The 21,766-nt window shown below is 40.5% G+C and overlaps 1 protein-coding gene across 1 annotated transcript in view; it reads left to right on the top strand.

Moving 5' to 3' along the window:
• Positions 1–1,088: 1,088 nt before the first annotated feature.
• Positions 1,089–21,766, top strand: part of LOC141789615 (neurocan core protein-like) — a 125,430-nt gene continuing 104,752 nt past the window's right edge. The window contains exon 1 of the mRNA XM_074669114.1: positions 1,089–1,395. The gene's annotated coding sequence lies outside the window, so the exon portion shown is untranslated. The remainder of the gene's footprint in view (positions 1,396–21,766) is intronic.

Here is a 21,766-nt window from a genome sequence, read left to right as displayed (position 1 = left end):
ATTTGCAAAGTAGCCACACGTATAAGGGTTCAGCACCATGGACAGCACCCCAGTGTGGAAAAACAGCCTCAACAAATTCCCCCGCCTTTCCTTCGCTGACTTTCACTTAGACGTTCATCTTCGGGTGTACAAAGAGTTTCTCAGTAAAAAAGTACACTTTCTAATCCTTTTTCTTTCTGTAAGCCCGCAGCAGAGCAGGCAGCCCCAGAACTGCTCAGATTATACAACCAAACAAAGCGTTAATCTCCTTGCACGCGGCGTGGCGTCTCGCGGGGGTCATTATTCTCATACACAACAAAGCGGACAGTTGCTCACATGATGTATTCCAGCACAGCTATGGTGACCGCGGGCATCACGATCATAATGCGCTTTTCACAAGCGCCAGATTAATGAGTTCTATGTTACCTCTTTACTAAGAACTCAATACCCAGAGGGCAAGAAAGCCTTGCTGTATATTTAGGATCAAATTGCCAATTAGATGAAAAATGTTGATTCAAGGTTTGCTGTCTGAGCCTGCGAAGTAAATCCTACAGGCAAATTGGATTGGAGTTTCTATAATTAGATTAAATAGCACATTGCAAGTAAATCCCACGTTTGGATCATGCTATTAATTACAGCGTTCAGACAATAAAGCTGAGATGTCAAATCACGTCTCTCCAAATAAACTCTCTCTCCCTTCATCTCTAATAGATCATATCAAGGGACTGAGGCTAATGGCTCTGGGCGGTTGGTGCAACACGGGATCATTTGTCACACAGAATAATCCATAACATAACATCCCGTCATCATTCAGTAGGATGAACTGAATTATATGAAGCCTGTCGCCTTCATGTTTTGTGACGACATTCATAGTTATGGCACATTTAGAGTCATGATGGTCCCAAATCTGCAGCCCCTGCTTGCAGACACATGCACTTCAGAACTTTTTTTGTCTCTACCCAAACCTAAATACTGGATCATCCCCGCCCCTCCTCTTCAGCCTCCCCTCTCCTCCTCCTCCTCCTCCTCCTCCTCCTCTCCCCTGCTATTTGAATAGAGAGCCTGCGGAGCGCTCTTTTGTTCAGTAGCGCTCAGCTGCTAGGGAGGTGAGCATCACTCTGGTGCACATCTACTCTTCGCGGCTGCTACCTCGGACCTTCCCGACAGATATGCGGACTCTGCTTGGGAAATTCTTTTACCCATTGCACGCGAAATAACCCCGGAGCTCCACGTCTTTGCTTCACCACCCGGGATCCGGGACAGCTTAATTTTCCACCGCACCTGCAGGGATTTCTACGAGCCGTTGGATGTTTCTGCTCTTGGTCTGTGGCGCTGCCAGCTGCTCCGTGTTACAGCGGCTGTCGTGAGGCTGCGGCGTCGCTCTACATTCCTGAGGAGTGGACCTCACTCATCAAGGTGAGGGCGAGTTATTCAACCACTCTTTTCTGCGTATATATTCACTGTATCAATAGCAGACCGACATTAAATAGTTTCTTTTAATCACCTATCCACACAAGACATGGCAAAAATCATTGCTTACATTCACCACAGGCGTTGATGAGTAGGAGATGAGCTTGTTCATACAGTACAAAGACACATCAGAGACCTGGAGCTTTTATAATAAAATGATTCATTATTCAATACATTATCTTTATATTGCTGTGTTTAATCTTTAATGAAGTCATATTTTTACACACTGAAATTTCACCACTGACAAACTTTTGTATCGTACATCCACTCCATACAATCCCTCCACAGCATCATTTTTCCCCCTTTCAGGCTTTTCTTTAAATTATCTGGTCCATTGGGACTTCATTCATTGTTTTGAACCTGTGGTTAAGTTCTAGTTATGAAAGCAACATATAGATAATCAACCAAACAATGTCTTTTTGGTTTGACTGTCCACGTCTTGCATTATACAACACTTTTCTTCTGACTGTAAGCCTCCAGGTGAGGCAGATACACACAGAGAGCTGCTGAATGGGTGGCGGTGGAAAAGCAGTGAAGCCTGACTCTTTGTCATTTTACTGTGCTATAGAAAGAAACCAGATACATTACCCTGGGTAGCACTCAGACTTCAGCAAAACAGTCTTTTAGTTGTTTTTGTTTAAGAGAACTTTGCTACTGTGCAGTCGCACCTTTGGTCAGAGAGAAGACCAGCATGCCCACCCAGTTATTACGTTCAACAAGACTTTAGGGGCTGTCAAACATTCTATGTTGTAGAGGTTCACAAACAAAAACAACTTTGGGTTTAAATGTCAATGTGTCTGATATCAGATAAAGAATGGAAGCCAGAGAAGAGGCAGAGTTACTCATGACCTCCAGGGAAATTAGGCTGAGATTTAACCAAGCAGTTTGTGATCAATTATTTAGTTATTTTTCCAACAGCCCTTGCAAATGAACACAAAATAAATCATAATACTTTTAAAATATTGACACCCACCACCCACCACCACCCGATCCCGCCCTCCCCAAATGGCAGTGTACATGCCAAAGTATTAGTAGACAAGGGTGCCTTGCCCCTTAAATTTGTTGAATAAATAAATGATAAACCAAGTGGAAGAAACAAAAATGAATAAAAAAATAAAGTGATAAAATAACACATACAAAAACAAACAAGACGAGAAAAAAAAAAAACTAAATATCTGTGATTTACACGTGTACCCACAGATAGTATACAAGCATTTCTTGCATGATTGTATGCCTATTACCTCCACTTACATACATATCCCAGCATACATAAGTATACATGATCACAGTTATATATAAGAATACAATGTTGTGAGTAAAAATAGATAATCAAGCACTATTGCTCCAAGCTGGACTCATAGAAGTGTTTAATCATAAGCAACTACAACAAGGCATGAAGGTTTTGCAGCAGTTGTGTCCAACAAGTGATATTTTGTATCTTAGTAAATTGTAACCTGGCTGTGGAGCGTTCCAGCTGGACAATATGTCTTTATCAGATCACATCAATATCTCTTACTGACAATGTGGCTGATTCCAGCCACAATCTACCATTTTTTTCTCAGCTATAATACTAGCCAACAAAAGTCTTTTTTCATCGACAATTAGTGCTTCAGATGAGGTGTCATTGAGCAACAACAGACGTGACTAAGGGATCATTCTTCCAAGTATATTAGACTAAGCAGTTTGTGACGCAATAACGGGCCCCTTTTCGTCTCATAATCTACAAGATGTTCTGAGTCATCCCACAATCCTTTTCACTGCCATTGTATCCCTTCTGAACCCTCATGTGTGATCCTGTAATTTCTAGATTGACCCTTAAAGTTTAGGGCCAAGCTGGTACCTGCAGAGAGGCTATCTGAAGATCAGGAGCTTCTGTTTCCAGCTGATGCGGAGCAGTACTCAGTTCATGACTGTAGATAAAATGTTTCCCTCTTGCTGGCTGTGTGTGAGCTGCTGGTCATCTCTGTATTTAATTTGATGAACTTCAGGCATCGTTAACCCCTGTTGCACTGAAAGGAGATGGTGTTTTTCATTAAACTGCTCTTTAGGTCATTTTGTAGGCCTCTGCTTCTTTCTGCCTCTTGCTCTCACACACGGTTTATGTGTTTGTCTGTCTCTCTGCTCTCATCAGTGTCTTTCTTTTGATACCATCACTCTTGCTCTGGATCACAGGCTCTGCTGTGTAATACCATTGTTCTCAGGGGAAGTGGTCCTCTCTGTGCAGTCACCAGTTCACTGCCTCTATTTTCACATTTACTGTGTGATGAGGCTTTACGGATGAACAATACACCTTTAGAGGTGGATTCATTGCTTTTTAGTGGCTTTACTCAGCTGTGGGCAAAGCAAAAGGAAAGAGAAAGAGAGAGTCACAGAGGAAAGAAAGGAAAGGGGACAGAGGGAGAAAGAAAAATGAGAGAGAGGAGGTAACTGGCTGGTAAATTTACAGAATTATCCGTTCTTCCCTTGAGGTTGTGTCATCGCATATTTCATTAATGTGTCTTCTTCTCCTGGCTGCGCTCAGCTTAGTTCACACACTTGAGCAAAAGACTTGAATGGGCAGGAACTCAATTTTGCACTTGAGTTGTGTCCAAGTAAGTGAATGGGAAATAGTAAATTCTCACAAATTCTACAGCAAAGAAAAGAATATCCCTACAATGAGCCCTTCTGACGTGATCGATAAAGCCGCCCTGGCTCAGGATGAAACAAATGGGGAACAGCCAACCGACTGCTCAGTATCAGAGTTTGGCACTTTTTCTGTTGAGGGCGTCCAGATACAAATCTTATAATTGGAAGCTTGTGATGCTATAATCAGCTGTGATCCTGCCATTGCGTAATACTTATTTTAGCTCTTGTAAGTTTGGTAGCTTCTTGTAAAAGAAGAGTTATTCATTATTTGGTGAGTTAATTTTAGCAGACTGACTGTTCAAATGGATTTAGTGTTTTTGGCTTCAGTGGTAAAGTCTGATGGAATTCTGGGAGATTCTTGCAGAGAGAAACAAGGTTATGGATGAGATAATTGTGATCTAGTCAAAACTTCAAAGGCCCTCACAGCATTTAAACGTTACCTTTATCCGGTTATGTTTAAAGGGTATGTTCAAACAAGGGGTGCACAAAAATATCGGCACGTTATCGGTATCAGCCGATATTCACTAAGATATAGAATATTGGCCAGTACACCAAATTCTGCCAATATAATAAAAAGATAAAATTATGGTGAAGCTGCAGATATTTTTGCACTTTTTGTGTTTTTGTTTGTACAGTTCAGATTAAGTAGTCCTACATTTGGCTCATTTTTCAATTTAAACTTAAATTAAGCAGAAGTCTGCTTTGGGCACATTTACCGTTTACCAAAGTAAACTATTTTATTCAATTTGGGTTTAACTGCTGTACAGTTTCACTTCTCATATGTTCACTGTGAACAGAGGTTATGTTTACTGACTGTTGTGAAATTGGCCAAATTTGCCCTGGTTGTGGGTAATGTTATGATCTTCTCAGGGAGAGCATCATCCAGTTTTCAAGTAGGATTTATTTTGGGGATTTTTTGTTTGTTTGTTTGTTTGAAAGCAATCATCATTAATAAATAGACAGTTTCAAGTATATATTTTTCTTATTTTGCACAAGAAATGAATATTTCACAACAAATTTCACAAGAGTATGAACGACAAAACGATATGATTCTTCCAATCCAGGAGAGAGTTGATAATTCCTGCAATTATAATCACAGGAAAAATATTGACATTAGTATCGGGATCGGCTAAATGAGTTGTGAAATATCGACGTATTGGATATTGGCAAAAAAAAATCCAGGATCGTGCATTCCTAGTAGTGCTGCACGATTTGGGGAAAAGGTGCGATTTGCAATTAGGTGGACAATATTGCGATTGTGCTTGCGATTTAATAAAAAAAGTTGTGTCATGATGAGTCTACAGACTTGCTTGGTTATCATGGAGAAAAATCTGAATTGCATGTGCTGACATTCCGATAGCGATTGCGATTGTGATTGCAATTGCGTTTGGAATAATCATGCAGCCCTAATTCCTAGTACAAACAACGCAGCTTTGTCTTTGTATGTTTGGCAGCGGAGCTGGCACACAGTTTATCTCCATCTCTCCTGCAGCTTCAGTCACAGGTTTGTTTAAGTGTCTCAGTGAACGCTGCACCTTTGCCCACCAGAGAACGTCAGTCAGCCAGACTGATAGATCTGTGTCCCTGCACTCCTCCTCCCTGACATCTCCAAGCAGGTGGGGCGCAGCCACAGTGCTGCAAGCTTTGTCCTGGCTATTAGCATAATAGTTTGGCATTAAACATATTGAATTAGCTATTGCACTGAGGGCCAAGCAAATGAGCAGCTCCGCTGGGCCATTGTGGCCGCTGTCAGAACAGACAAAGCCCAGGAGGCACAGAGCCAACAAAGGCAGAACAGCACGGTTCTGTGCTCCTTTTACACCAGCTGTATTATTCAAAGGATTTTCCTTATTAAATGCCATAAATAAATAATGACATCTGGTCACAGTTTTTTGTCAGCTGAATTAATGACAGGGACACCTTGGAGCAATTTCATGTGATTGAAGGAGGGGCTGTTGATCTGCCAGGGTTCTTTTTAGTTTACTCTCCTGGCCTCCTTTGTCTCACAAGCTGGTTGTGATGCTACCTTTGTTAAAGCCAGGTGATCAGTCAGTAGATCTGAATCAAACTGTGTCTCTATCAGTCGCTTCTTAAAACACTCAGGAGAAGCAAACACTTGATAGCTGTTTGTTTTTCCATTATGCCGATGTTGTCCTGTCTGAGTTAATCCTCAGAAAAAGAAAGGCTCCCTGTGGGCTCTTTATGTGGTTTCAGCACCGGACAGCTCCTGAGGCAGAGTCTGTTGTGTATGAGTTTTTCTGTCCTGGTGAAGAAGTGCTTGACAGGCACATATGTGTTCTACGACAACTGATGGATGAGGGATACCCAACCAAAGTATCTCAAGATTCTGATGTTGGAAGCTGCTAAGCAGGCATGGCCAACATGTTTTAATCATTTGCCAACAGCTCTAAAAAGAAAGGCTTATTACCTTGTGTGTATGCAAATTTGTCAAGGCACAAAGGAATCCCAAGCATCCTAGAGATGGGAACTGGAGCTTAAGGGAAACAAGACATAAGTGGGAAGACAAGAAGTGAGTTATTGTTCCTTAAAGTAATTTCTATCTGTCTGCCTCTACATCACCCTGCTTGGATTCAAAGTGGGGCTATTTATGAGGTCGTCTGAGAACATAGTGACACCATTACAGCCCTCTTTAATAATCAGAGATGTAGTTGAGAAACCATTCTCTGAGATTTATAAGAGGGTATGCAAATGTTAATCAGTCAATTCAGATGCATTGCACCCAAAAAGGGGTTACAGTGACTTTGTTTGTTAGACTGTAGGATTTGCCTGTTTATACCAACACAATCTGGCAGTCACTACTGGTTGACCGGTTGAGATCTTTGTGACTGAACTGTGAAACAACAGAATGAAGTTCCCTTTTGTAAAAGCAAGTGATTGAGATTCAAACTGATATGATACTGACAGAGGCAGACAGAAAAATGATTTGATGACCTGTAGCCCTCACCCAGTGGATCAAAAGTCAATTGTGCTCCCAGCCTATGTGTAACTTTGGTTTGTAGTTCACGTTGGCTCAGCTACCTGAGAGATATCAACCTTGTGTCAGCGTGTGAGAGGGAGCAGGACGACGATGTGCAGACCAGAGCAGAAGATGTTTGATCACTTCTAATCTTAAACTTTTTCTGTTTGGCTCCTACCTTGTCTTCTTTCCCTTTACATAAATGAAAGAGGGTCTATAGCGTCTTAAACAAGTCCTGACCAAACTTTGATTTCTCTCAGCTGCTTCATTTGATCTTCACCGCCTTGCCTTGGGCTGCCTCATCAAAAATCATCAGACATCAAACCAAATTGATTTAAATAAGGAATTTGTACGGCTCGTATCAGGTCAGATGTCCTGTCAGTAGTTATTTTGTAGTGAGTTTTAAGATTGCAAATGCTCCAGTAAAGTGCTTTTTACATGGAGCTATGAAGTGTGCAGCCTTCAAAGCTCAGAGGAAAAAATGTGCAGATGTGTATTTCCATGTCTGCGTGTGCATGTGTAAAATATTGGGGGCTTGAAACTTTTCCTTAAAGGGGTTTTGTTCTCAGAGTGTGATTATATGATGGAGTGGTTGATATAAAGTGTGTTATTCACAATTAGATCTTTGTCAGATCAGCTCATTTGTTTTTTGGTGAGAAATAGAAAACCAGCCTTGTGGCCAGTGATCAACAGCTGCAGACAGAGTCCATTTTCATTAAACTTTAGTTTTGCTTAAAGAAATTACTTCCCGGACTTGATACAGCATTAAACTGAGCTCCAGGCGAAGGAGGATGCACATCTGTTTTTTTCCAGAATACTGCTTGAACAAAGTAGAGTGTGTGAAAGCAGTGTTTCACTAGCAATGATGCAGGACTTGACAACCTAGCTTCTGTGCTTTTCTTTGCCTGTTCTCTGCTTTCAAAACAAGGGGGCAAGCTGACATTCCCTATGGGTGATGCACTCATTGTTGACAGGTGGCTCATACAACTCTTTACCTATGTTAAAAAGGAAACAGGAAGAAAAAGGAAGGATGACCAAAACAAAAAACTTTTTTTTTTTACCTTATACCCCGATTGGAGTTTTCTGTGTGGTTTTCCAATAGAAAAGGTGGTGATACATGCATTATTTGTTTCCAAAATCAAGAAAAAAAAAGTTAGCCAGAGGTCATCTGATGTGGATGTTAAACATGAATTCTTTCATGCAAAATTTGATCAAAATTCACTTGTTGGTTTAAATGTAATGAATCCTTAAAATAACAATAATAAAAATAATAATAATGATAATAATAATAATGTATTTTTTCAAAAGCGCCTTTCAAGACACTTAGGGACGCTGAACAAGATTAGAACAATACCCTCAGTAAAATCAACAATAAAGATCCTTATGTCGTTTCTGTGTCCACTTGTATCAGCTTTTTTTCTCTCTGTTTGCCTGTCTGTCTGCCTTTTCAGCCCGTCTGTGCATCCCACTACCTGCTTATGGTGAGTGTTTCTGGAGCTCTCTGGTTTGCTCCTGGACCTTGTTGATTAATTTGACGGTGGCTCTCGGAGCTGTTGGCTGGCACCTTTGGTGACTGTAGATGACACTGTGTGTGTGTTTTCCTTGTGTTTCCTGTCTGTGATTTTTTGCTATTTATGTGTGTGACTGTGTGGTCAAGGGGTTTTAACAAGAACATTGCCTTCCTCATGTGTCCAGCTCTGTGCTCAGATTGACGTAAGCTGCTGATTGTGATGGATCTCTCTCTGCATTGGACTGTTAGCTCAGATGTTGATCTCTGACCACTGTCTGTCTCTGAGTCAAAGGAGCCTTACTGTCTCCATCAACCTAATGGAAAGTAGCAGATAAAATTCCCCCAAAAATACCAGGTCTTATGAGCTTCCAAGGCTGCAAGGCTGGAGCACCTCTTGTGGCTGGGTCCTAGCCGTACACGGAGACAGCAGATTGATGTCTAGCTCAACTCTGGTCTGTGGATTGCCCCAAGTTCACAGCTGAGTGTCAACTTAAGGCCAAAGAATAGAGACATCTGCTGGGTTTTGTCCCTTTTAATTCCTTGATGCATACAGGTATTTACAGATGTGGTTAACTGACGATAAAAGGATAAAAAGATCTCACGATTAACATACTCTTCTTACAACTTTAACTTAACTAAGGTTTTAAATACTTGTTAACACAAAGGTAATGAAGATGTTAATTTACTTACACTGGCATTCACGCTCCTCCAACCCCCCTTGACCAGCTCTACACATTCATTCATTTCTACTTATTCCCTGGCAATACAACACCCACTCACACCAGACAAAGCACATCCCACCAAAATCAAAAATCTGTATAACTCTGGGGCCTTTTCTATACCTACAGTCCCACTATGACCTTCATTTTTTGACAGAGTGGATCAAAGAGACATTGAAGAGCTAAGGTTATCTACTCTCTCCTCTTTCTCCTCTCTTCTCCTCTCTTCTCCTCTCTTCTCCTCTTTTCTCCTCTTTTCTCCTCTCCTCTTCTCTTTATGTCAAGGCATCTGGCTGGACAGTGGAGGAGACATGTTGCAGTAACTATTAGCTGCTTCCTGAAGCTTGTCCAAGAGGGTTAAAAGCTGTCTAAAGCTGTGGAGTTGATGTTTTTACACTCACCTCAGTGGGTAGTCTGTACCTTTGTGTGTATATGTGTGTATATGTGCTCCACGGTGTGTATTGTTTTTGTTTTGGCTTTAGCAGCAAAAGACAAACAACCAAGTATTGTACGATAGTCCATAGTTGGCCCCACAGTGTGAGATGTGATTTACCATTGAGCCCTTAGCAGTCAAGCTGTGTGTACTTCAGGTGCTCTCACAGGGAAGGCAGAAAGAAATACTCCTCAATGCACTGCACACTGACTTTAAAAGCTCCTTGTAATTTATACGGAAAACATTTCTTTAGACCACACACCTTCAGTCTGTGTACTTAGAACTTATAGACACAGAGTTTGCACACACTCACACACTCAGTGCTGACGAGGCAGGAGAGTCATTTAGAGTGGATTTAAGGTGGCCAGAGGAGATTCACACTGGATTAATGACTGTTCACTGAGCTGTGCAAACATTGAAGTTTTAGAATAGAGGTTCAGACAGATGTGAGATGGACAAGGAAACATTTACAAATATATTGTGTTTGCCTCAAGTATGGCAAACATTCAGCAGGTCAGCATTTATTTATTCCTTCTTTATCTTCTTCTCTCAAATCTCCAAGACTGAAAATATAAAATGTCGGACTCTGCCATTCTCACATTTAGAACACCAATCATCAAATCGTGCCTTTTTTTTTTCATTCTGAAGGAAACAGTTATAAAAAAAAAAAAAACACCCAAGCAATCACACTGTTGGTTATTTCTGATTAATCTCACAAACATTCTCAGTCAGCTGATGTTTCTCTATCAAACACTCTGCTGCTGGATTAAAAGCAAAAGCTCGATGCTGACCAAGAAATGCACAGAAGATAAATTCCACAAATTTAAACTGAAATTAAAAGGAAGTGTAAAGATTGCATTTATAAATAGTTTTAAATTAAAATACTCTTCAGTTATTGGTTTTATGCCTGTGCTCAGCTTTGATAAGAGTTAACATAAAGTGCTTTTTGGATGCATCAATTTGCATTTTGGTGCATTTTAAAAAGGTGGTAATGTGCCATTTTTTCATATATATATATATATATATATATATATATATATATATATATATATATATATATATATATATATATATATATATATATATATATATATATATAATCATCACACGAGTTTTGGCTGCCAATAGTGCAGCAGTTTGCTCTCCCCTGGGGGATGGGCAGGTGCCTGTCTATGTAGAGTCTGCATGCTCTTCTCGTGCATGTGTGGGTTCTCCTCTGTTACTGTGGCTTCCTTCCTGAGGAGTGCCCAGTTATTGGGGGCTTTAGTGTCTGAAAGAAACAGCATCTAGGCCAACATACAGTTTTCAAGGAAACTATCATCTGAGACAGATTAATGTTTATGAGCTCCAAATTGTATAACGCCATAAAGCTATAAGAAGGACAACATAAAGTTCGGCACAATATGTGAAATACCAAAGGAGTAAACACGTTTGGAGGTTTTTTAGATTTTTAAAAAGTATGTGTGCCAGAACGAAATGAGTAGGTTGGGTCTGACTTTATACACCAATGAGATGCTGATGCACATCAAGAAGATCGGAGAGATGAAGCTCTTGGTCAGTTGCTACAGATATTTGGTGGCATATATTGGTTCAAACTAAGAATAAAGATCATATCATAAATGACTACAAACACATTTTCATCACATGTTGACTTTGAACTGCCCATCCTGCCACAGAGAGACGCATGTGTACAAACATCCGTTCCCTTTTCCTATATCCAGGAGCTCGGGCTGCTCTTGTCACAAGCACAGATCTGACTGCCAGCCTCTCAGGCCTCCTGTGGCTTCTGCTCTTTGCTTTGGCTGCCAGATAAATGAGGTGTGAGCTTTTCCTTGGCAGAGCGATATCTTTCAGAAGGTCATTGAGGTGGTTTCAACAACATCACATCTCAACAGGAATTAGATGAGTTATCTGGAAATGTTGACCAGATTTTCATGATCTAAAGAGGGTAAATCCTGTTGACTTTGATGATAGTCCATCTCAGCTTTCATTGTCCCATGGGGGAGGGGGGTATTTTATTTTATTCCAACAACATCAACAGCAGCATCTATTGGCCAATAGATCTTACATCTACTCCCAAAAGAGTTCCCTTAAACTTAAAAATTTAAACTTTGAAGCATGTTTGTCTGTTTTACTACATACAGCTAAAAACTGAAGTGCAATAAAGTTCACTCAACTGAGGCCTGAACCTGAGCCTGAATGAAGCCACTGCCTTCATGACTTATTTTGTGGAGGAACCAACTGTGTTATGTCTTCATCATGGCCCCCTCAGAAAACACTCTTGTTTTTTTATTTAATTTTATATTTGTTTTATATTTTTTAACCATATCGTGTTGCATTTACACTTCCATCATCTTTTTACCTACAGTTGCCTTTTTCCTTTAATAAAAGCTATCTAGCTATACAAAGCTCTCTGCAGCTCATTATTGCTCTTCTGACCCTCACTGTGAAGTGAGTGCATATTACTGACTTGGTTAGTTTTTCTTCTCTCAGTAAACATTGAGTTAAATGAGCTTTGCAGACACCTTTTCCTTCAGAGATATAATAAAAAAGCAACAGAAACAACAGTGCATCTGTTGGAGCCTGGTAAACAGCAAAGAGGCTTTACTCAAACAACGCGACTTATAGAGTTTGTGGCTCTCATCTTTGACAAGCTTTAGGTGTGAAAATAAAAGCACTGTTGGTTCTTTGTGTGCTTTATTGTGGTGTTCTTGTTCCTCTGGAAATATTTAAGTCTCCTTTGGTCCGGATGTAGTCTTGTTTTCTAACCAGTGTTGTTCTGCTGGAGCGGCGTGGGCTTTGTCATTATTTATACAATGGCTACACTAAAAAAGAGCATGTGAGGAGCTCACAGGAGAGTCTTGTTTTCTCAGCTTGAGTCTCACTGTGTCTTGTTTGAGTCTCTCTGGCACCATGAGGGAGTCAGTTCCCACTAGTCTCTAACGTATCATTGACGAGATACAAACACATATTTTCGCTGTCCTGCTCAAAATGTCCCACTCATATTTAAATGTGGGCCTGTCGACACATCAGCTCCCCTCCTCTGCATCCACTCGGCTTTCACCATTGAGTCACTCCGACTTTGTGTCATAATACTCTCTCTGTCTTTGTGCTTTCCTCTGTTATGACCTGTTGAGAGCTAAACCTGAGATTTTCTCTTCATGTGTGAAAAGTCTGCAGGCCTTACCTTTCATTTGAGTGCCTCTCAAAGACAGTTTCTCTGCCATTATTCACAAAACATCAAATCAGGACAGTCAAGTCAGAGAAAGAATTAGGGAAAACGTGGATTGTATGGACATAGAAGTCTAGAGGTTATTGATAGGCAGTTTACTCCTTAAAAAAATAGAGACAGTCAAACAAGTGTTCTTCCTGCAAAACCTGTAATATGTCTTGTGATTTTTTTTTTATTTGAATTATTATTATTATTATTATTTTTAAAGGGGGCACTGTACTTTTTTAGGGCTTTACACTGTCCTTCCAAAAAAACATTTTCTCACATTGGTGTTTTACAAAACTTTTATTACAGCCTCTGTCTGAAACACTTTGATTTAGCTTCTGTCTCCTTAAGGCTCAACCCCACAAACTCCCTTTCCTGTGATTGGCCAGCCCTGTGGGAGTCTGATGTGGCAGAGCTATGTGCAGACCTTGGTGTTTGAGGCCCATCCTTCTGACTGGTCATGAACCACTCAGGAGATGCTTGTGGGATGTCCTCTTCATATTAGCTAGTCTCATAAAGATCTTAGAATAGAATAGAATAGAATAGAATAGGATAGAATAGAATAGAACTTTATTGCCATTGTAATAAGTATAACGGAATTGAAGTCACAGCAGCAATCAAGAAAACAAAAGTAAGAAAGTGTATAGAAAGTGCAAAAAGGTCTATAAGAAAATAGATGTCGACAGCTTGTCCATCATTGTCCAGTTTAGCCAGCCTCCACCTCCACAGGGTCCAGGACTGAGCTTCTTCAGTCATGCTCCATCTCTGTCTCCTAGATCCTGTCTTCTCACAACAGGTGACGTTCTTCCAACATGGCGTTGGTGTCTGATGTCAGCTCCATTAGCCACGTCTGTGAATAGCATGATGCTACTCTGCCCTCTGGTATTCCCTCTGTTAGTGGGTTAGCACAGCTAGCTCGTCCATCTTATTGGAGATAGATCTTACATTCCCAATAACGATGGATGGAAGGACAGGTCCATGTCGTCACTTCTTAGCTCACACCTGAGAACCAGCACGTCGTCCTCACCTCTTTCTCCTCACCTTGTGGGAAGACATTAGGCCTGACGCCAGTTAGCATTGACATGCTACAGGCTGCTAACAGCTGAGTTCACATGTAAACAATGCAGCCATGGTTACATGTAGGATCTCCGGACAAACACAGGCGCAAAAAGTTTGGTGTCCATGACCAACAAATGAGCCATACAAAATAATGATCCACTCTAAATACAAAGATTATGAAAAAATTACAAGAAACTGACAAAGAAGAGAGAGCTGCTGCAAAAGGTAGCTGTAGCCAACAGGGCGGCGCCTAGCAACCCTCCAGCAGTCTTGCGCAGATTGTGTGCTTATATTTGAACGAAACATTTTGAGCAGTTCATTGAGAGATTCAGGGATTTAATGGATCATGTAAGGGTTTCAAAATCTGCACATCCAGCTTTGTTACTTTATATCCATGTTTGAATAATGGTAAAGCAGATTTACCCCTAAGGTTAAGGTTTAACTGACTGTAGGTGGAGTAACTAATAACCAAAATGCATCTTAAAGCTGGAATAAAGAGACTGCCACCGCTTGAACAGCTTGCTGCACTGACTGAAAAGCATCCACCACAGTTTGATGATTTAAAGTCGCCAATCATGAGTCCAGGGAATAATAATAGGACACTCTGATAAACACACATTTCCAGATATTACCTCGATGCTTAACCTATCATCTCTATGACTTGTGAAAAACATGTTGTTTTTCCTGGAGGTAATTACACACTGTAGATTCAAATTGCTTCCTGTGGTTATGGAATCTGTTATTTAATGACAATGTCCTCAGTCTAGGTAAAACACCATGCCTGTAAGGTCTACAGTAGTAATGTATGTGGACTACTGAGAGCCTTTGGCTGTGTGTGGATGTGGGGAGATGTGTAATTAGCCAGAGCAGCATGAAAAACTGTAGGTGTACGATAGACGAAATGAGCCAAGGACAGAGAAAGAGAGAGCTCATGACACATTGCACATATTGCACCTGACTTAAGGTTGAACAACACAGGATTATGTCAAATGCTTGTGTTCAACAGGCCTATGGCCTTGTTGTAAAAACTGTCTCTTAGTCTGTTACTCTGTTAGTCCTTGCTTTTAGCACCTCAAAAGGTCTGCCAGAGGGCAGCAGCTGAAACACACGATGTCCTTGGTGTGTGCTGTCTCTCAGGATGCGTATATACAGTTTTGCACTAAAACTCTGACTTCTTTGAAAAATGTATGTGGAAATGTCAGAATGGTTTTCAGTTTTTGGAAATTGGTGTATGTTTTAGTAGATGGCTCTATGCATTAGGATATTTTTTTATACATCTTTTTTTTTTCACTTTGGTTAAGTAGAGTAAGTCTTACAAAGTGTGGATACACAGTACTTTGATGAAGCGTTATTGATGAGTCAGCAAAGTTACAGCATGAATCAGCTTGTTTGATCCAACGGCCAAGAGTCCAGGTGGAGGAGGTGAAGGTTAACTTCTCTGATCAGAGTAATTAATTGCTCTAATTTAGTCAGTGTGGTGTTGGATGGAAATGATGCTTGCACAGTCTCTGTGAGATAAACAAAGAACAAGGTGAGGAAAAAGAGGAGGGAGGGAAGCGATGACTGGTTTTATGACAGTTGATCAAATATAAATGGCTAGAGAAAAAAACATTAATTTCTGCAGGGACTTTTGAGTGAAACATCAGACTGTGTATAATATATGCCAAAACATTTGACTAAGGCATGTATGTTGATAATAAGGAAGTGTAAAATCTTCTGTGATGCTCCTTCATATCATTTATCAGTGCTGGAAGATGTTTTTTCCAGTGCTTTGGATGTGACGAACAAACAAATGAAACCCTAAGTTATGTTTTGTGTTTGATTTTGGCAAGAATTATATGACAAAATGTCAACAAGTTTGTAATTTAATACAAAACATTAAATTAAAAAGATTTGTTTAGGTCTTCTTGGACTGTACTTGTAACAGCTATGAAATCCAAAATGCTGTTGAGGGTCAAGCAAAAAAGTGAATTTATGTGTGGAAATAAAGACAGCAGAGTGAAAGGTACAAAATCAACTAGTACAAGACATGACACATTAAGGCAAACATCTGTTTGGACGTCTAAAAGTACAGTTTTACTCGAAGAGGTTCATCGGAACTTATAACAGTGCAAATCAATCATCAATATGTGAAAGCAAAGCTAGGGCCAGACTGAGGCTCTGAATCAGTCTCTGAGGCAACTGGTTCTACGAGCTCAACTTCTCTTGAGTAAACATTTAGTTTTTCCTCTGTCCTTCTCAATGCAGTTATATTTCATGTGAGAACTAATAGAGATTCAGTATTTGTCTAAATAAAAGTCCCAGGCTTTTTGTGCACTCCATTAGGCATATCATGCCTCATCCATCCATCATCTTTACTGCTTTCCACTTTCGGGTCACAGAGGGCTGGAGCCTATCCCAGATGTCATTGGACGCATGGCAGGAAACACTCAGGACAGTCTATCCCAGGGAGACACATGGGGACACAGCACAAGCTCATCCCTATGGGAAATTTAGAGTGACCAATCAACCTGAGGACCGTGTGTTTGGACTGCGAGAGGAAGCCACAATACCTGTAGAGAACCAACACATGCACTGAGAAAATGTGCAAACTAGACTAACAATAACTATTTGACTATTTTTTGACCAGCAGTATTGCCATATCATGTAATTAAATTTTGCGTACCAAGCTAACCACATTCAAAGTTATGTTTCCTTTAAGCAGCTATTTTCTCTCACACTCTTTTGCTGTGTTGCTTTTCCATCTGAAAATGATTGTGCATATGACAAATTCTCCTTTCATAGGTTTCTTTTTGTCAGCTGTTAGCATCGTGTTTGGGCTCAATTCATTATGTTTTTTTTTTATGATCTTTGTTCTTTCATTCAAATCAGATGTTGTGCCATTATGTTAATCATTTCGGTGGTCTTTGGGTTAATGAATGAATGTTTAGTGTCTTTTACAGAGTATCACAAGACAAAAGCATTAACGGTAGTGAGTGAGACATCAGAGTCAGCACTGATTAGTTCCTGGTAAAACAGAATTAAAGTCCCCTTCCTGTTAGGTGTTTGGGAACAGGAGCTATCTGCAGGTTGATTGCTCTGCTCTGACAGCCATTAATAACCTTCAGAAAAAATCATGTGGCCATGTGGTTAAGTGATGGTTAAGTTCAAAACACTTAACCATTACACATGACACCAAGGGCTTAATGTGTGATGGACTAATAGCTCTGCACTCCAGCTGCAACACCATGAAACAATAACAAGAAGCAGTATGTTTTCTCCAGCACAACACAAAGCACAAGAAACATTTTAGCACTAACAGTGCCTTGTTGTGAGGCTAAAAGGCTGAAGGGAATTAATGTCTGCTAATAACAGTTTGTTTTTTTCCTCATTTGTTTGCTTAATAGTGTTTTAAATCAGGACCTCAGCAGCTCTCAACTCTCTCTGACATGTTTGCCCACATTATGTGAACCTTTCTGGGAAAATTGTACCCACACTATTGACTCATCAACAAAAATCTGCCTGTCAGGGTAAAGTGGTTTTAGTCTGATGATGCTAAAATCATTCTCGGCCCGGTAGCGTGTGCACCAAAAATTCCCACTTCTACTTCAGGGTAAAATATTTTTTAAAAAATAGATTAAATTAAGAGGTGTCTAACACTGTTCTCTGTGTCTAAGCAGGTTAATTTGCTTCCAATAAAGCAGCCGTAGAAACGATACAACTTAAAGGTCCCATTTTATGCTCCTTTTCTGCAGTTTAATATGGATCATTGATGTCTTCATGAAATGGTAGTAACATGTTTTGGTCCAAAAAGCTGATAAATAAAGCACAGCAGCATTGTTTCCAGGCTCTCATAGCCCCTCTGTTCAGAACAGTCTGATTTAGTGGGCGTGGCCTCCATATGTAAATGAGCCACCACTGATACCGGCACGCTCTTCCACGTCACTGAGAGTGGCGCCACAAGCTCCGAGTGCACAATGTTCACTAAACAGCGAAGCTCGTTTACGGTAACATTACAGGCTAAAACAACAGGCTAACTGCAGCTAAAGTTAGCATCCTGAAGCTAACACAGAGACAGGGGGGACACTGAGGAAAAGCTCTTACATCTGCTCCACAGCACACAGCATTTAAAATACTCACATTTCCAGGGTCCGAGGTTTGTTGGTGGATGGTTGGTAATGCGCCTGGATTCAGGACCAGTCTATTCGCTAGCCCTCTGTTGTACTGTCCAAAGTTGGAAAAGCAGTTGGCCGTGAAGTGACTAGCACACACATGAACAGTTTTACTGATTGTAGCTGGCACATTTCCTTGATAAATGAACTCTAGCCATTCAGTCTTGTCTTCTTCCGAGATGAGAAGCTTGTGCATGGAACAATGTGGCTGTTTACAGCCAAAAACAAAGAAGTGATGGCAGTGATGGCTGCTGGAGCAGCAGTGGGGAGGAGAGTGGGTGGGGAGGGGGTGGACCAATCAGGTCAGACTTGCCCCTGATTGGTCAAAAAAGGGAATCGCTGACGTCGGCAAATCTCCAAAATCCAAACAACTAGTCTTAGGTCAAGATTTTACATTCACAAGCGCTACTAAATACAGGTTTTGTTATTAAATATTACATTTTGTGGGCTGGGAGGAAAGCCAAAGACCTACAAACTTCACTAAAAAACTTAATAAAGTGATTTTTGCATAATATGGGACATTTATCTCCTCTTCTTGCAGGCTGCGGCATCTTGATTTTTATTCTGACTCCTCCTCTGAAGGTTAACTTGGTACAGATCTATAAGCACTCTAAGGGTGGCTCTAATTTTCCCAAGTTAGGAGTTAGCTACTTTCACTTCGGGGATAACGTTTTCTAGTAGTTTTTATGTTTAAAAAAATAGAAAAGAAAAACTGTCATTATTTGGATGGGAACATATAGAATAATTACTGGGGAAAAAAACATCGCATGCATCAGCAAACAGAAACTTTTCATGTGAGCATGTTGCTGATGAAGCTCCTTTGATTCGAGTGCTGTCAGCCGCTGATGTGAACACGATAGAGCTAAGCTGATCAAAGACCTCCTGATGCAGTCTGACCTCTTTGTTCTCGTCTCAAGGGGATAGGGGAAGGACGGGATGTTGATACTCTGCTACATCTGTCTTACACTCATCACTGTCTGCACACAGACACACATATTTACCCAGATCAGAAGGCAAACTGAATTAAACACACATGGATGAACATTAACAGCGGTGACACTCAGTCATCCAAACATGACAAAGTTCAATTCATCTTTTCACAGCTCTGCATGTGAGCTGATCATGTAGTTCATGCATTTTCCAACACAAACAAGGTCAGATGATAACAAAGTCTGAGACTGATTAAGAGTTTTCACTTATTTTATGCCACCATTTGAACTTTGTGTAGGAATCTAATTATCAGGTCAGCTGTGTAGCTTGTAAGGCTGAGGTAGTTTTGAATAGCAGGAAGGTCTGGAGAGAAATGGCGAGCAGAGAGTGATAGCAAACCAGTGGAAATACAGAGTGTCAGTAAATAATGCTTACATAGGAGAAACTACTTTCCTCACATGGGTGTTTTAGAAAACCCTTATTTCAGCCTCTGTCTGATACACTTTGTTTTAGCTGCTGTCTCTTTGAAGCTTCCTGCTGAACCAGTGAGGAGATCCTTATCTTGGGACACTTTTGTGATGATCTTGCACTATAATGCTGCTATATTTGGAACAGTTTTGAGTAATTCACAGACAAATTTAGGGAACTGTGGCCAACCATATAAACAGTAGGGATGGGGATCGGAAACCGGTTCCTGTTGAGAATTGATAAGAAATGTTTCAATCCATCGATATCGTTAGCCTTTGTGCTTAACGATTCCCTTATTAATTCTTTACATTGTGCTGGAGCCGCTGGGCCTTACGTCTACTAGTCTGCTGCAGCTATCTTAGCTTAGCAGTTAGATAATGTTTCCCAAGAAAACTCTCATTCAGAATTTTCAGCTTGAAGTTTTACTGAAGAACTGACTTCATAAAGAAATGTACATTACTCTCTCAGGAGATTCATATTCAGTACATTAAAAATGGTATAAATCACCTTTTTTACCAAAATAACAAAATAGCGCAAGCTTGAAGCTAAAGTATATGGGAAACTGCATTGATATGCTAGCAGTTAGCATACATCAGTATAACTTCAGCTTCAGAATAGAATTTCAACTTTCATCACAGAAACATATCACATCAACTCTTTGTAAAAAAATACTGAGAATTTCAAATGTCAAAAGCTAACAGGCAATTGAAAGGCTCATGGCTGACTTCATAACTACGGAAAGCTTCCAAACAACTTAAACCATTGCTATAACCACCTTGAGACACTAGATGGCCTACTTGAATTTTTAATATATTACAACACAGTACATTAACGTCACACTGTGTGCAATTTTTACCTGTTTCTGTATAGTTTTGCCCAGAAATATCCAGACTTAGGGACCAATTACATTTTATTCACTTACAGTATAAACCCAATTAAATGTTGCTGACACAGAATACCCTCAAAGCTACTTTTTGTACCAAGAAAATTCACAACAGGAATTGATAAGGGAATCGATAAGGAATCAGATCGATAAGCAGAATTGATAAGGGCATTGGTAAAATCTTATCAATTCCCATCCCTGATAAACAGGTAGGGTTTTGAAAATTGCACATGTCTAATTTGGACATTCAGCATTATAACTTTATGCCTATGTTTAAAAATGGCAAAGCACAATACCCCTCTTTCACATTTCGGCCAAAGAGCTAAGTGTTAATTCCCTCCTCTTTTTGGCAGAACTTTGGTGTTAGTATGGAGCTTGTTTTAAATTGATTGCTCTGTTGGCAGGCTGACTGACATATAATGACACTGAAAACACAGCCAATGAACTAGTGCTCTCCATATGAAACACCCTTCTGTGAGATGTCAGTTTGTGTTGCTGGCTCCAGTTGATGAATGGGGAACCAGCACAATGTTGGTGGCACTCACACACATAAGGCTACACACACATATACACTGTCACATGTGCCCTGAAATGAGTTGTCAGACCTGGGCTTTGGAAGCTGCTGGGCCTCAGCAGGTAGCTTCATGTTCTCAGGCAGATGGAGCCGGAGCAGCACCAGATAAATAAGTAAATAAACCTTGGCTTCAGGCAGGTTTCATCAATTCTGATTCTCCCAAATGGATGTGCCTGAAGATTAATACACCAGGGGGATCCCAGCCTGTCTCTATCTCAGACCAGAGAATTGTGCACCCACTGAGACGGGACCACAAAGCTCAGATGTGGAGCTACAAAAAGCCAACTTCATCGTCAACCCCCCGCCAGCCTCTCTTTCTTGATCCTCCTTTTCCCCTCCTCTTTCTCTTACTTTTTCCCAACCTTTTCTCTACTTCTTGATCATTCTTCCTTTCTGCATCTCCAGCTCTTCATGCCGTCCTCACACTTCTCATCGACTCTCCAACAGAACACTGTTCTGTTGCTCTTAACAAGACCCTGAAAATATCTGCAGACTTTCATGACTCATCAGCCACTCTTAGTTTTATTATTTTAGAAGGACGCAGCACGCCAAAGCTCTTGCCACTGCCATCATTGTCCCTGCTGGCAATTTTCGTCTTGGTGCTTTGAGCATTACATTTCTTCTTCTTCCTACATTCTTTCATTCTCACACTTCATTCATGTTTCCCAGTTGACTATCGAAGTCTTCCTATTTTGCTCACTTTCTTTCCTCACACTTTCTTCTCCAAATGGAATATAAGATCAGGATTTTCATGTGCTTATAGATGTCTTT

Source organism: Halichoeres trimaculatus, unplaced genomic scaffold, assembly GCF_033239565.1.
Source record: "Halichoeres trimaculatus isolate MK-OKI-2021-1 unplaced genomic scaffold, fHalTri1.1 fHalTri1_scaffold_4, whole genome shotgun sequence".
In the NCBI taxonomy this organism is placed as follows: Eukaryota; Metazoa; Chordata; class Actinopteri; order Labriformes; family Labridae; genus Halichoeres; species Halichoeres trimaculatus.
The sequence above is the reverse complement of the archived record's forward strand: the minus strand, read 5'-3'. Positions and strand labels throughout refer to the sequence as shown.